Source organism: Canis lupus, chromosome 1 (genome assembly GCF_048164855.1).
Source record: "Canis lupus baileyi chromosome 1, mCanLup2.hap1, whole genome shotgun sequence".
Taxonomy (NCBI): Eukaryota; Metazoa; Chordata; class Mammalia; order Carnivora; family Canidae; genus Canis; species Canis lupus.
Window position 1 is genome coordinate 10,515,099 of NC_132838.1, and position 17,496 is coordinate 10,532,594.

The 17,496-nt window shown below is 36.6% G+C and overlaps 1 long non-coding RNA gene across 1 annotated transcript; it reads left to right on the top strand.

Annotated features, from left to right (window-relative positions):
• Positions 1-6,305: 6,305 nt before the first annotated feature.
• LOC140611798 (uncharacterized) lies at positions 6,306-14,683 on the top strand. Its single transcript, XR_012013051.1, has 3 exons — positions 6,306-6,751; positions 6,849-7,016; positions 14,594-14,683. It is a non-coding gene; the product is annotated as an uncharacterized lncRNA (long non-coding RNA).
• Positions 14,684-17,496: the final 2,813 nt, after the last annotated feature.

A 17,496-nucleotide genomic window follows, 5' to 3' on the forward strand; every position in this document is an offset into this window, starting at 1 on the left:
GTTGTCATGTTAAATATTAATAATGTGAACTATTGTGGCTTACAGTGCTGAATGCACTTATAATTGGTTGTAATTAATCAAATCTGCATAGTTAAAGGAAGACTTTCTAAACCTACTGCACCCCCTTTCTCTTAATTATTAAAAGACAGTATTTTACTTAAAATCTAAAAATAATTGTATTAATTTTGTTCCTGTTGTTGAGTCACAGTCAGCTAATTGGTTTAACATAAAGTAAGAGGAAAATCTGTCAGGAAAGGATCTGCTTGTGTCACACAAGGATCTGCTTGTGTCACCCAAAGTCCCACATGTTTTCCTGGTGACACTGTATTTTATTTTTCAACCTAACACCATAATCTTCATGCTATTAGTGTGACCAGGAGGAGGGCCTTCAAACTTTATAAATTACTGGCAAGAGTCTCCCTTCTCTCCACTTATCCCTCCTCACCCCACAGTTTTAGCTTCATCACTGTATCTTGCCTAAAAGATCCTTCCAATACGTTCCAAGGAGCCCTAGATTTCCAGCTAATCCTCTATCCCTGCGGACTTTCACCCTGACAGTGCCTCCTCCCCAAATAAGCCACCTTCACAACACATCGTAAAATCCCCAACTGTTTCACTGGGTCTGCAGGAAAGTCAATCACCCCTTTTCTTTCTTCATCTTCTTTTCCTAATTACTATCCCGGCTCTATTCAGGGACACAGATACCCCTTTAAGTATCTCCAGTGATTACATTTCTCTTTCATAATTCAGATTCCAAACACCTCTAGGTGGGAATGATATTTTCCTTGCTCTTAGTTGCCAATTTAATACTATTTCCCTTATCTCTTTCTTATCATATGGCTTCTCCAATTGTCTAGCGTTTATTAGAAATCTACTCCTATATTTGATTGCCACAGTTTATTCTCTTCACATGATCTAGTCCAATGGTTCTCAGCAGGGGTGGCCTAGGCGACATTTGGCAAAGTCTAGGAAAATGTTTTGGTAATCACAATTGAGGGTGAGGGGTGCTACAGGCATCTAGTGGGTAGAGGCCGGAGATGCCACGAGGCATCTGGCAAAGCACAGGACAGATGCCCACAACAGAAATTATCTGCCTAAAATGTCAATAGTGCCAAGGTAGAGAAACCCTGGTACAGATAGGTTATTTCAAAATATTTCTCTCTACTCCTCAAAAACTGGCAATGGCTCCTCATCCCTCTGACAGGTAAATCACCATCTATCTCATCTCTACTCCTAATATTCATGCAAAGCCCATTCTTGACTCAGAGCTTTTATATCTGCTGTTCTCTTAGCCTAAATGGATAGGTCTTCCTTTAAATCTCTACTTCAATAATCTCCCTGATTAATGCACAGCCATGTTCAACAATCACCTTCTCAGACCACCTTTCATCCTGAGTAGTTATAGAACCTTTGTACTACTTGCTTTCCCTCAGGGCTGTCTAATGTCAACTGTCAAAACTAGAAGATAGGGATGCCTGGGTGGCTCAGTGGCTGAGCATCTGCCTTTGGCTCAGGTCCTGATCCTGGAGTCCTGGGATAGAGTCCCACATTGGGCCCTCTCCATGGGGAGCCTGCTTCTCCTTCTGCCTATGTCTCTGCCTCTCTCTTTTTGTCTCTCATGGATAAATAAATACAACCTTAAAAAAATAAAAGAATGGGAAGATAATTTCTGTGAAATCAAGGGTTAGTTTGTTTTATTATTACTTCTGTATTTTTATAAAGTGACTAGAACCTATTGAATGGCTGATATGTGTTTGTGAATGAACAAAGACTATCCTTCAGTTTAATAAGTAATTTAGAAGACATAAAAAGTAGAATTTGCTGACGTAACAGCACATTTTCCAAACACCTCTAGGTGGGAATCTTTCTTTAAGATTTTATTTATTTATTCATGAGACACACACACACACACACACACACACACACACAGAGGCAGAGACACAGGCAGAGGGAGAAGCACGCTCCATGCAGGGAGCTCGACATGGGACTCGATCCCGGGTCTCCAGGACCACGACCTGGGCTGAAGGCGGTGCTGAACTGCTGAGCCATCCGGGCTGCCCAAATTTTCTTTTCATAAGAACAAGATGATTATTTATTAAATGATACTGGAGCTTTAAAAAAGATACAATTTCTAAATAAATGATATTTGTAAGAATGCAAATATTTAGGGATGTAGAGAAACCAAAGTTAAGTCTGGTTAAAGCTCAAAGGCGACACTGTTCAAGTATTTTAGAAATGGCTATTTCAGGATTATCTAGCCAAATAGCCTCATTTTTAAAATGACATACCTCAGGCCAAACTATTTTGGTAAATTTCTGATATTGATTTAATTCAGTTCTGTGGCTAATTTCTGTGTTCATTCATCCCCATCAGAGAGCTATGGAACTTTGAGCAAGAGTAAAAGAGTTTATGAGGAAAGAAAAATACACTGCTGAAGGAATTGAGGGCATCTTACTCCAAGATATGCCATTTGGGCATATTGATTATTTTCAGTTAAAGGCATTTGAGAAACAACAGATGGAAGAAGGGCACTCTGACCTTCCCTTTTATTTTCAAAAGCAGGAGATAAAACTCCCCTCTGAAAAGTGCCTTCTCTGTGCCAGGACGAAGAAAGATATTCTTATCATCAGAGACAGGGATAGAGGCTGAAAAATCTGTATAAATAAACCTTGTTAAACCAATCCTTATCTTTTGGTGCCTTCATCACAATTTACTGCCCCTAGCCCAAACCCCTCTGTCTTGTCAACCCTTCTAAAATTTATTGTTTCTTTTACTAAAAGGTAGAAAAGCTTTCTTCTCTGGTCACTGCTTCAAGCCTTCATTCTCTTTCTTTTGAGGGCTCCAATGTACATACAGAAACTTCAATAAAACTAGTATGCTTTTCTCCTTTTAGTCTTGTTTATGTTAGTTTAATTCTTAGGTTCAGCTACAGACCCCTAAAAGGGTACACATTTTTTTTTTCTCGCATTGCTAAGATTTCTAATTGATCCCAACATAAAAATGACTCCTTTTTTATTTTAATTGATCTTCTATTTAGCTGGACATCTTTCCTAGCTTCACTTGTGTGGCTGAGTGACTCACTGATGGGTAGTGTCCTTTAATAGAAATAGATTTTGTGACTCTTCGGAAATATCCCTAAAAAGACCATTAGTTCTTTTTCTCCTTCCATTTTTAAAAAATCTCCCTGCTGACTGAAATGTGGATATGATGCCCTCACTGTACTGACCATCTGGGACTTTGAGCTCCCCTTGGGAATAGAGACAAATATCACTGAAAAAAAAAAGGAGTATGCTAGGATCCATGACACAATGGAGTATGGTGCTAGCCTTGGACTAGCCACGTCCGGACTTCCATATGAGAAATCATGATGCTTTGGGCGCCTGGGTGGCTCAGTGGCGTCTGCCTTTGGCTCAGGTCATGATCCTGGGGTATAGGACTGAGTCCTGGAAAGGGCACTCCTCAGGCAGCCTTCTTCTCCCTCTGCCTATGTCTCTGCCTCTCTCTTTGACTCTCATGAATAAATAAATAAAATCTTTAAAAAAAAGAAATAATGACGCTTCTCTTATTGAACTGACATTTTGGATTTCCTGTCATTGTAGCTAACCTTACTACTACTAAGGCAAGAAAAAGAGAGAGAATATGAGCCTGAAGGCAGGTATGATGTCATACATATATAGAGTAAAATTAATGGGTAGAAAAAGTTATTATTGTATGACCCTGAATTTTACTTGTACTTTCAAGCATTTTAGAGGTACAAAATTCCCAAGAACAAACTGAAGTAAAAATAAGTTAGGAATCATTTTGATTGTAAATTATACATGAACTCCCAAGGGTATGGATTAAGTTGGTGATGTCAGAGTTAAAGAGTTAGGACAATTCTATGAGGTATGATAAATTTTAAAAGGAGAAAAAAAGAGGAAAAGGAGAGAATCTTCAAAACCAAAAGATGGTAGTATCAAAAAAGAAAGGGGGGAGCGGTTTACATAAACATTCCTGTACTTCAGTGAGTCTCAAACCTGTTCGGGTAACATGACCTTGAGATCTCAAACATTTATAAAATGTCATAATCAATGCTAAATGCAAATAGAGAATATGCATGATATCCTATCACAAAGTTTTCTAACATTATTACAATTTAAAATACTATTATTTTTATGGAACAAGTCATAGAATAGGTAATTTCTATCTAGTGAGAATAGGGAAGGAAATTTTCTAACCTAAACTGGTTGATTATTTTATAGCTTTTTCATTATATTTATTACATAATATAATAAATGTGGTTTCAAATCATTTCATCATATGCTAGCACTAATCATCAGATATGAGTAGTTTATAGAAGTTGTAAGAAAAATCATGTAAGAGTATCTACATTAGGATAATTTTTTGAAAGTGTGTAAATGATTAACACTATACTAGGTTAGAAGTGGAACACTACTACATAAATATTATAGAACTAGTGTTCCACAAGAGACTAATTTGAAAATTAATTTTTAAAATATTTAAAATATTTAAATTAATTTTTAAAATATTTAAATTACTAGCCAAGTATTTTAGCTACACTTTGAGCTTTCCAACTACAATGTGGGTCAAACTTGTGTAGGTACTCTGAGATTATACTGTGTTTTGTTAGACATAATAGATTTATTCATGTAGTCATTCAACATCTCCTGAGTGCTTACATCATTTTGTATAATGACTAGACTGAGATAGGCCCTGGGGGATATTAATCCTATACAAATCTGTGCCCTTGATCTCAAAGTACTCAATAATGTTTCCTAAGATTCACTAACTGATCATTCATGAAAAGATATTTTGAAATACATCGCTCTTTATAATTAACAGAATGGACAATAATTAAGGATAAGACAGAGAGCTATACAAAACTAAAAGTCATATTGTTTGGATCAAGCACTGATTTATTATTTGCCATAATTTTATGGATTAACATGGTATTGGCAAGGTTCTGTGATAGGCTCTGCGGCAAATGCAAAATATAAAACACTTGTAGATAGTTCAGATTTAGGAAACAGGGATCCCTGGGTGGCGCAGCGGTTTGGCGCCTGCCTTTGGCCCAGGGTGCGATCCTGGAGACCCGGGATCGAATCCCACGTCGGGCTCCCGGTGCATGGAGCCTGCTTCTCCCTCTGCCTGTGTCTCTGCCTCTCTCTCTCTCACTGTGTGCCTATCATAAATAAATAAAAAGTTAAAAAAAAAAAAAAAGATTTAGGAAACATATATGGTTTCCTTAAAGTTGGCAAGACTTGAGCAGAAAGTAAATGCCATAGAAATGTTACTTCCATAATCACAGGATATTTCATGGAGAGTGTGGTTCTCAGATAGGATTCAAAGGGTAATGGGGGTTGTATATCATACACCAATCAATGGGAACCGTGAGAGTGTAACATGGACTGAAAAGCCAAGATAAATAAGGGAAAGCTTATAATTTTCAATCACTTAAGTAAGAAGTCTGAAGAAATGAATAAAAGAGGAGCCTGTGATAAATTAGGTAGGAACAGGTCATGGAAGACCTTAAATATCACTCACTGAAGAGCCACACATGTTTTTTCAGTAGAAATGTGATTTAAAAAATACTGTTCTTTGGGAAATTAATCTGACAATATTTTGGAAAATAGTTTTGAAAGAATTTGGAAGTGAGATATGGAGGTAGAATGCTATATGTTGCTGAGGTAAATTCAACAGAACTTAGTAAGATATATAAATATAAAAGATACATTAATGCATAATTTATATACAGAAGGTATGCAGTTTCGCTGACTCTTCTACTTTTAATAAAGGTTTGACCCAAACTCAGCTTTTCTATTTTCCTGTGGAAACTTTTAACTGTTGGAAAAACAACTTCCTTGCTTACGTTTGCTCCATGATTTTTCAATTTAAAAATTCACACCATGTATCTTTTCTTCCCATTTGCTCAAGATTAAGGTTTATCTATAAACTAGAGAATAAATGATAGTAAATAACGCCCCCGCCACTGTTTTCTCTATACATTAATGCTATAAACTGTGAGAGAAACTGTCTCTCAACTTGGCAGGATTTTCCAGATTTACAGGTGTTTACTTTAAGTTGGTTTTTCCAAGAAGCCAGTCAGAGAGAATCAAAGAGAAAACTCATCTCTTGATTATAGTCCTGAATTTTATGTTCCTTACACTTTGTACTTGGGCTACTGCCAATATTTCTCCAGTCCTCTGCTTCTTGTTACCAAAACTTGCCTCTTGACCTTCTTTTCTCACAAGATTTTGTCTCTTAAGATCTGTGCCCCATGATTACTCGACATTTTACTCCTCTTGACTCTGGGATCTTGCTTTCTCCCTCCACTTCCTGACCTTTGCCATGACAAGTCTCTTATGAAAATTCATTGAGAGCTCCTAAGAGTGTCTTCAATCTTGAAATATTCTCTTTTCTTTAATCTTACTGTATATGCTCAGCTGTGAGGGTTTTTTTTCCTTTTTTTCACAATAAATTTAGGACAACTGTTGACATTTATTTAGCCTGGCTTGCTAACATACCATATTATTAATGGTGATTTACAAATGTAGCCACTGCTTTATTATTATTATTATTATTTTTATGATTTTAAAGATTTTTTCATTTATTTTAAAGGGAGAGAGAGAGAATGAAGTGAGAGGCAAAGGGAGAAGGAGAGAATCTCCAGCAGACTCCTGGATGATTGAAGAGCCCAAGGCAGAGCCAGATCCCACTATCCTGAGATCACCAACCCAGTGGAAACCAAGAGGTGGATGCTCAACCAATGGAGCCACCCAAGCACCTCAGTGTAGTCACTGTTTAAATAATTTAGTCAACAAACATAAGGTATCTTCTTTTTTTTTAAGGTGTTATTTATTTATTCATGAGAGACACAGAGAGAGGCAGAGACATAGGCAGAAGGAGAAGCAGGCTCCTCGCAGGGAGCCTGAAGCAGGACTTGATCCCAGGACCCGAAGATCTCAACATGAGCCAAAGGCAGATGCTCAACTACTGAGCCACCCAGGTGTCCCAGGGTAAGTATCTTCAAAGCACTTGGGAGCACTTTTAAGTGCCAAAGAGTGAAAAAATTGGTTGATATATAATCAAATGCCTGAAGAACAATACTAAACAAGTTTTAAGCTTAAAAGAGAATACTTTGAATACAAAATAGTATTTTTAAACAATTAAGTCTTCTAATATTCATTGGAAGCCTTCTGTGGTCCAAGAAATTTGACATGAATTAGGCATCACTCATTATCTGCAGTTTATATCTTATAGAAAACACCATACATATGAATTCCATACTTTCAGTTCAATGGTTTTATTTTATTTTTTAACTAATATGAGCTATAGAATATTTATACAGTTTTTCAATGAAATGAATTTATATTAAGGTAAAACAACAAAGTGAGTATAAACATCGAATTTCTTACAATACTACAGAGAACTTTGGCAACTGACTAGAACAAAACTCTCCTAAAGGGTTTTTCTTCCATCACAAATAAGTTCTTTCAAAAGAGTAACTTGTTAAAAAGAATGTACACTGATGTTGAGTGATACCTTACCATATGCTATTTGTGTCAATGACACTTGGAAAAGAAAAAATGATATAGTTTCTACACTTAAAGTCATTAAATGCTAGTATTAGCAACAGGCAAGTAATCAAGTAATTACCCTAGATGAAAGACTGATTGGCCTGCATTATGGAACCGCATTTAAAATGATTTCATCTGGTTTTTCACAAAAGTCTCTGGCATATTAAAAGAAAAAAAATCAACCAATTGTGTTTAGTCAAAGAATGGAAAGCTTTCAGTGGTGAAATAAATTTGGACTGTTGGAAGGATTTCTGTAACATCTTTAGAGCTATAAAATTTTTAAATATATTAACATACTAATACAACTGCAAGATAATTCTGTACACAGAATTTCCCAAACTTATTTTACCATGGAACTCTTTTCTGGAACTTCTGTTCCTCAGAACATTAGCTATAGCAAGTTACAGTGCACGGTAATAGAATAACCAATGGAAAGAAAGAGCACATGATGGGATGGGGGTGGCACAAGCAGGATCTCTAATGCTTCCTTGGATTATTAGGGTATTGTTCCTGGAGAAGGTGACTGTACTCTAAAAGTAGTCATAAGTAAAATTTTAAATTGCCTCTTTTTATTATTAATTCTTCAAAAAAGGATAGATTTGCTAAAAAGTAGATAATTTATTTGAATATAATGTAGCTTAAATAGATTATTCAAACATAAAAATAGAAATAATAAATACCTCTTTTCCCTAATCATTGAGATTTTATATATAGTAACCCCAATCCATTGCCTTTTCATTTGTGTGGCCATAGATGGCATGGAGACAATCTGCAAAATAATAGACCTATATTTGTGTCAAAACATATGTATGGGAAGAGCATGTACTGTTACATCCAGGTCTTTTCTCCCGGCCTAGTAGAGATGGCACTTCTGACAGGGAGATACTGAGTGACCAGAATGCTGCATCATAAGGTAAAGTAGGCTCAGCATCCACACTTTCTCAGATGGACATAATATAGCAAGGATTGGGCAAGAAAGTGTCAGAAAGTTAAAAAATAAAACAAAACAGACTTCTGTGTTCATCCATCCTGTTGCACCAAGAACACTCCTTCAACTTTTACTATGAATGTCCGTGTAGGGTTCCCAGCTAATTGAGGAGAAAAGATTCTGAAGCTAGCAGATAGACCTATCTGGTATACAGCTGCAAGTCAAAAATATACTGCTAAACTAAATTCCACTCAAGGATGACCTTGAGAAACAGTATCAAGGTAAATACTCCTAGTGACAAAGTTTCTGGAGGTATATCTGTCATCCACTCCATGTGAAGAGGGTGTTGCCTCAGATAACTAAGTATGTGACTGATGGCATGGATGAATGGTCTGGAATGCAGAAAAAGAATACAGAAAGATAGAAGACAAGGATGTTTGGGGAAGAGATCATATCTATTGGGGCAGGTGCTGTGCTAAAACCCATCACAAAGCATCCATTATAAAAGAGACATTGATAAATAAGTCAAATAGATAATGACTTACCATAGATACCAGCCAGTTTATACCATGTTCCAACCCTGTGCTGGGACAATGGATAGAGAAATGAAGTTCCATGGGGACAAGAATGGGGGCTAAGCATGAGTCAAACAGCTTGGGCTCCCACCACCAGCTATGATCTAGCTGTGGTTGGTGCTACCTACACAAACTGCAGGTGACACAGTCCAATGCTGAGCCCCTCACATGGCAACTTCTCAGGAGAAACCCATCTAATGCCTAAGGGTAATTTAGTCACAATGGGCTCCTTCCATCCTAAACAAGGCAATAACTCCTCTTGATTGGGGATTGTTCACATACCAGGAGTTGATTTGCCTTTCCTACCCACAGGGACTCGGCCAGCACTAGTACCAGTGGCCTACAGAGTGTTTGCTATATTCAGCAGGGTATACAGTACAACATCACTGTGGACCCACAAAACAAAACAAAACAAAACAAAACAAAACAAAACAAAACAAAACAAAAAAAACACTTTACAGCGAAGAAAGGGCAGCAGCGAGTATGTAACTGTGGAATCCACTGGCCTTGGCACATATGCCACCAAGCCTAAGTTGCCACATGATACAGCATGCAGAATGGCCTCTCAAAGGTGTACTGAGGTGCCGACCAGAGAGGATGCCCTATATATACACAGTTTCATCCTTTAGAGCACAGTAAGCATCTTAAAGCACTGACCATTATTTCGTACTAGGCCACCAAAACAGAATATATGAGTCTGTAAAATAAGGAGTGGAGATACTGGCCTTATTTATCATCACTCTCAAAAACTCACTTGGGGAATCTCTGCATCCTATCCCTGCCACTTCAAACTTTGAGAGTCTAGAAGTCCTTGCTCTTTGAAATAGAAAACTCCCCCGAGAGTAAGAGCCTTATTAAACATTAAACTACAGCTACCAGGTCATTTTAAGCTCTTTGTGCCAAGTAGTAAAGAAAGGAGTCATGAATCTGGCAAGATTAATTGTCCCTGATCATCAGAAGGAAATACCACTACTGTTACATAATAAGGAAGAGAAGAATGCTTTGGCAGGCTAGTAATTCACTACCTTGTCTTCAGCCCATTTTTTTTTTTAAGATTTTATTTATTTATTCATGAGAGGCAGAGAGAGAGGCAGAGACATAGGCAGAGAGAGAAGCAGACTCCTCTCAGGGAGCCTGATGCAGGACTTGATCCTGGAACCCCGGGATCATGCCCTGAGCCAAAGACAGATGCTCAACTGCTGAGCCACCCAGGCACTCCTCTTCAGCCCAGTTTTGGTTGTGAATGGTCAAGGAAGCAGCCATCATCTGAGAAAATCTTAATTAGGAGATCTGATGTCTGAGGAATAAAAGACTGGATCATCTGTCAGGGTGATCACCGTATCTGACAGAGATGTCAGCAGAAGTTGAGGGCAATCTAGAATGAATTGGAAAAAGAAAGAGTTGATGAAGACCAGTGGAAGTTTCTAGACCATCTTAGGTCTTTGATTAACTCACTAATTCTTTCTTGTCAATTATTCCAGGAACAAAGACCAAGCAGAAATAAGATTTTTATTCAGAAGGGGTAGATTTAAGAATTGAATTTGACCAGTGGCAGGGGAGCCTATAATTGATGTTGTGGTGCTGCACTGAGATCCTTCTTTTCAGGACTAAGCACTCATTTTACTTTCCCACCATGCACCCACCCTCTACATCCCCCCCTCCCGTCACTGGGAATATATGATTGTATAATTGACATACAAGAAAGTGTTCATATTTAACATTTACAATTTGGTAAGTGTTAAATAAGAATGACCTATAGAACCGTCCAGTATTAATGATGGTTACCATATCCATCTGCTCAACTTGTCTGCAATTCCTGCGGGCAACCATTGACTGATCAGTGTTTCTGTAGGTGGGCTTGCATTTTCTATCATTTATATAAATGGAATCATATTGTGTGCACTCTCCTTTACCTGGCTGCCTTCATGCCACATAATTGTTTTGATATTCATTCATGCTGTAGGCATCAGCTGTTTATACAGAATTGTTCTTATTTCTTCTTCTTCTTCTTCTTCTTCTTCTTCTTCTTCTTCTTCTTCTTCTTCTTCTTTTTTAAAGAAGTCGGAGACAGGCAGAGGACGAGGGAGAAAGGGAACCTCAAGCAGACTCCACACCTAGCACGGAGCCTGATTCTGGGCTCAGTCCCACAACCCTGAGATCATGACCTGAGCTGAAATCGAGTCAGATATTTAACCAACTGAGTCATCTAGGCACTGCCTCATTTCTCCTTTAAATGTTTTATAGAATATACCACTAAAGCCAACTTGACTTGGAGTTTTCATTGTACCAAGGCTTCTAACCACAAATTTAAGTTCTATATTGCTATGGGTTTATGCAGATTATCTGTTCACTAATCAGGCTTATAGTGTTTATATCTTTCAAGGAATTTGTCCATTTTGTGTAAATCAAGTCCAGATTCTTAACCCCTAAAACAGAGATAATAAATGTTTGTCTTTTTAATCTATTAAGTTTTGGGGTAATTTATTGAATAGTAATGTATAATTAATACAGTTTATCTGAAAACTGTCACTTTCCATCCTTTTCATTCTTCCTGAAATAAGTTGATGAGATATTAGAGTAAATTTTAAATAATTGAGAGGGAAATATTTTGATATATGTACTTTTTAATGTACTTAAAAATAATTGCTTTGAGCACAGCAGGACAATATTTAACAATAGATGGACTAGTAATTGTTTAACCCAACTGCTCACTTCTGGCTTCACTATTAGAAGCCAACTCCTCAATGCTTTGCTCAGGCTCTCAGTCTATACATGGACTTAAACTTAACATTTTGGAAGCAATTCACATTTCCCTGGCTCTAAAACACTATTAACTATAAGGTGCATCAATATTACAGATATGTGCAATATGAAAAAAAAATTTCCTTAGAAATGATTAAATGTGGATATATCTTTACAGATAGGCATGTCAGAGTCTAATTTAATGCTTTGAGAATTTAGGAAAATATTTAGATAAAGACACTTTGAAATTTTAGAAGTCCAATGTTATATTTTTTAAGATTTTATTTATTTAATCATGAGAGAAACAGAGAGTGAGAGAGAGAGAGAGGCAGAGGGAGAAGAAAGCTCCCCACAGGAGCCTGGGATCATGACCTGAGCCAAAGGCAGACACTCAGTTGCTGAGCCACCTAATTGCCCCAAGAGTCCAATGTTAGAATGTTGAATGAAGGCTATTCTTAAAAAATAACTTCTATTTAGGATGTTGGTCAATTCAATCTTACTTTCAATATCAGAAACAAATAAATATTAGGTTTTTGAAACAATGGATCATTTTTTGAAATAAAATTTATAATTGAATGGATTTAGGTTATATTTCATCTTTTGAGTGCTATTAATAATGGTATGATAAACATTTTCATACAAGTCTTTGTGTGGTTATATATTTTTTATTTTTATTGAGTAATGCTTAACAATTGGATTACTGGATCATTCTATAATTTATGTTTAAATTTACTGGATCATTCTATAATTTATGTTTAAATTTATAAGAAACGATCAAACCTGATTTTAATTTAACTTGAGTAAATAGCTTATAATGTATTAATATTCTGAAAACTTCAAAATATTTATAAAATATTAGCTATTTCCTCAAAGAAAACAAAATACTAATTCAAAGATACATGTTCCCCGATGTTTATGGCAGCATTATCTACAATAGCCGAATTATGGAAACAGCCCGTGTCCATTGACTGATAAATAGAGAAGAAGATGTGGTATATTTAAGCAATGGAATATTACTCAGCCATAAAAAAAATCTTGCCTTTGCAATGACATGAATGGAATTAGAGAGGATAGTGCCAAGTGAAATAAGTCAAACAGAGAAAGACAAATACCATAGGATTTCACTCATATATGGAATTTAAGAAACAAAACAAATGAGCAAAGGGAGAAAAAAAGAGAGGGAAACCAAGAAATAGGTTCTTAACTATAGAGAACAAACTGATAGTTACCAGATGGTAGGTGGGGAGGGGGATGGGTGAAACAGGTGATGGGGATGAAGGAGTGTGCTTGTGATGAGCACCGGGTGATGTATGGAAGTGTTGAGTCATTAAATTCTGTACCTGAAACTAAAATTACACTGTATGTTAACCAAATGGAGTTTAAATAATAACTTAAAAAAAAAAACAAAATATTTATGAGATAGTATACTAAGCTCATAGATTGAAAGGCTCAATGTTGTTTGGATGTCAGGTTTTGCAAAATTGATATAATGAAAAATCGACTCAACATAATGCCATTATAATCCAAGAAGGCTTTTTTCCCCCATGGTTCAGAATTGTGTGACTAGAAAGCAATTTGCAATTGCAACCTTTAGCTATCATTGGTCAGTAAAGAACTGGCAGTGTTCTTACGTTCTTCCAGATGGCCTGCTTTTGTACTGTCCTGTCCTGGTTGAAATGAACTTAAACACACTAAAGAGAATAAAAAGAGAGAGAAAAGAAAATTCTTTTTTTTTTTTTGTTTGTTTGTTTGTTTTAAAGATTCTATTTATTTATTCATGAGAGACCCACAGAGAGAGGTAGAGACATGGGCAGAGGGAGAAGCAGGCTCAACCACTGAGCCATCCAGGCATCCAGAAAAGTCCTGTTCTGGCTTTAACCTTTGATGACCCACATCCCTAGGCCTGCCTGTGGGGGGATGGGCTTCAGAAACATGGTGTCCAGGGAAGCGGCTGGAAGTGCACTGTGGTGGCTTGCTCCCCTGAACACATCAGGAGAAACATAAATGAGGCCCCTTTCAAAAATGTGTGGAAACAGTATTATTGAGGTGTTTGCAGAAATTAAATAGATTAACAATTGTGGAATTTCCTGGTTTCCTGAAGCCAATTCTTGTATAAAGCTATAAGGAGTCTGTGCAGTAAACCATGTGGTGCTGAGAGCCTGGCCTTCTCGTTGAGTCATGGAATTGGAAGGAAGGGTCTGTAATGCTTGTACACTTCAGGATCAGCAGCAGTGTAGCCATGATTGATCAGCAGCAGTGTAGCCCCCAGATTGTGTCTCCAGATAGAACCAGTCAAACCTTACTGGTAACCAGGCCACAGAGCCGACTAGCGAAGAGCCAGTAAAAACATGAGCTGAGGACATATTCTCATCACTCATCATGAGTCCACTGTATTCTGGAACATCACCTTGAGAACAGACACTCAGGCACAGGAGAGCCCCCCAAAATGTGAATGTATGTATGCAAGTATTTCCAAAAAACACTGAGGTGCCTTCAGAGATCATGAAAAATATTGGATCTGATTGAGAGTCACTAATTGAAATAAATTCTTTTTTGCTTTTCTTTCCCCAATTCCCAGGGATATTGAGACTTAATAAGGAAATCAGATCACTAGGGAAATTTAAAAAAAAAAAAAGAAAGAAAAAAGAAAAAGATAAAACCCCCAGGAAATAGGAATCTATAAGTTCTTTAATTGAAAATACTGTGAAAATATTTTGACCGATAAAGGACAGTGATGTCTTTTAACCATCCTGCATGTTTTTCCTTTGCAGGTGATCAAGGATGCTTTTCTTACCAATGCCTGAAGCTTACATCTACCAATGGGATAGGTAACAAATATGAAATAACCAATTTTTATGAAGCTTATGAAGCAGGAAACAGGTATGGAATTTACTCAGCCTTATTTCCTTTCAGGAAGTTAATTTATAAAGAAAGCCAATGTTACCTAATAATAAATATTACCTTCTTTATTTTCCAAGCTAGAATTTTTTTTTTGACAGAATATTTTTATTTCTATTGGGATAAAATATCACAGTACCTTTTTTTTTTTTTTTTTTTGGAGTCATTTCTAGCCGTAAGCATTTTAAATTAGCATACTGTCTTGAACAAAGGTTATATTTGCAATCTGCATGGGAAAGCAGAGTTTCCCTGGTAGTAAAGACATTGATATACAATAGCATATTTACACTGTCAAAGACACTACACCAATTATGTTGATTATAAAGGTCACTTGGATGGTTCTCTAGTCAGTTCAGGAAGCATAAGATTTCTCATCACCATTCTTCTTTAAATTGTCAATTTTATTTTAAATAGCATAGTATATTGAGAATGCCTTTTGACACAGAGAATGTGAATTTTTTAAGTGCACGTTGAGGTATTTGATGGGAATTTCACCAAAGATTCATGGATGTTGTTAATGTCAGTTGAATATAAGTTTTTATTCTTTTGCAATAGAGTTATTTGCATTTAATTTTTTCCTTTCATACTGAGTTTTATCACACGCTCTATCTAGCCACTTGTTTAAGCAACCTAAAGAAATACTTCTGATATATATTGAATAAAGAAATTAAACTAATTTTTAATAAAACCTTATCTCTTGATTACTTGGGGCTTCTAGTGGAACATAACATTGAATACATCAACATGCATAAGACCTATTATAAAGGGCTTTAGCAGTTAGCATCAAACTTTAAACTGTAATCTTTCCTCCTTACAAGTGCTTAACTTTACAGCACATTACCTCATTGTATGAAAACTGATGAAATTAAGTGAGAGCTATGTATTTCCATTAAGTGAGATAATGTGCCTTAAAATAATACCGTCAAATAGTTTTTCATAGTGTAATTTTTTTTTTTTACTACCTCTTGTTTGCAATCCCCTTTTAAGACTTTAAATGGGATTTGGTTCCCTACTAATTTTATCCTCTTCAATTGGAAAACAGTAGCTTTTTCCCCACCCTGTGTTTCTAATGGAGCTTGAAATTAACATTGTGCTTTTGTTGTAATTTACTTTTTATTATTGGGTGCTGAAAATTGGAAAATGTTCATAGGGTTTTTAGAAAACATTGCTTAGTGTTAAAGTACGTCAAGCGACGGAGGAATCTTTTCAAAATGCTAAACGCTGTGAACAGATTGTGACTTCGATTTTATCGAATTATTTTAATTAATTTCTTTATAAATGAAATGTAAATGACAGCCAGAAAACCATGAATATGTTGGTCACTTAACTAATCATTGGGTGAATTCCTCTTCATTAAGATGAACATGGGTGCCCTTAAATTAAAAGGGATATGATTCCAATCTCATTTCTCTCTTCAGCTGTTGTGCCTCTGTCTTCAGAAGCTGGTCTTCTACACTGGCTGTGTGGGCTGCTGCTTATAGGATTTTGATTAGTGTGTACTTAAGTCTATGCAGAAGAGCGGAGACAAATGTCAACGAGTGTCTATGCGATGCTAAATCTACTCCTTCATTTTCTTTCACCTCTGTTGAAACGCCTCGTTCCTCCATCTCTTCTACTGGCTGGAAGGGGAAATAAAACTCACTCTGTACTATGGTGTTTTTTTTTTTTTTTCTCGATAGTGTCTTACTATGTTCTAACATTTAAAACTCAGTAGATAGAAAGTAAAAGCTTGTAATGTCAATGGGGTATTCTTTCTTCTATTAGGAAATGTACCGGGGGTCTCTGATTTTAGCTAAAGGTTGTTAACTATAGCCTAAATCGATCCCAAGAAGTGTCCTCAGTGCTGGGTGCACATTAAAACAACCTGAAACTTCAGTAAATACTCATGCCTAAATTCCCCTGGGTGAAAATCTAAGATATTTGATCTGGGAAAGGATGGGCCATAGCATGTGTGCGTGCATGTGTGTGCACGTGTGTGTGTACAAATACAGGGATTATCACTACCAAGCAAAAAGTTTTGAGAATCTCCATCATAAAATATTAAGAGCATTTGTTATAATCTAAAGGAATCTTATCAATTGCTTGGCTTAATGTCTATGGATCCTGGTGGTATAAATACAAAGCCCTTCATTTTGTCCATTTTGGAAAAGTCTTGGCTAGTATTCTGGCCTTTTTAAAAAGTTGGCATGGGCACATCTGTCCTTGACTTGAAATGACTATAAGATTTCTAGAGGACTCTGGTTAGACCCGTGACACTTCAGGAACTTGTCGGTGGTCCATTGGGAGCTAGGTGACAGTTCTGTTACACTTAACAACATTCCCAACAAGACTGCTAACATGACTTTTGTCTTAATTTATTTTGAACGTTTATTCAGAGGAGACCTTTATCTGAGACACTTTGTACAGTTTGATGGAATCTGTACATACTATCCTTTAAAACATTAAATAAGGCTAATTTTTCAAGTAAATTTTGCCTAATGGTTTTAATAGCTGTCCATTCACTACTGACGTGGTGCATGAATACAAGGAGATTGATCAATGAGGTAATTATAATGAAGGTGTAGTGGTTTCAAAGTTAAAGTAGACCCAAATTGTAGTTAATTACTCCTATCTTCTCACCATGTTAAGTAAGTGGAAATTTATCCAAGTGTCCTTGTTTTGCTTGCTTGAGTGCCTGTGCTATGTTGGTAGGGTGATGGTAGGGGAGGGTACCTGATGGCTGCAGGTAAAGAGCAGCCAGGTCATTAAATAGAACATGAACATGTATATGTGATAT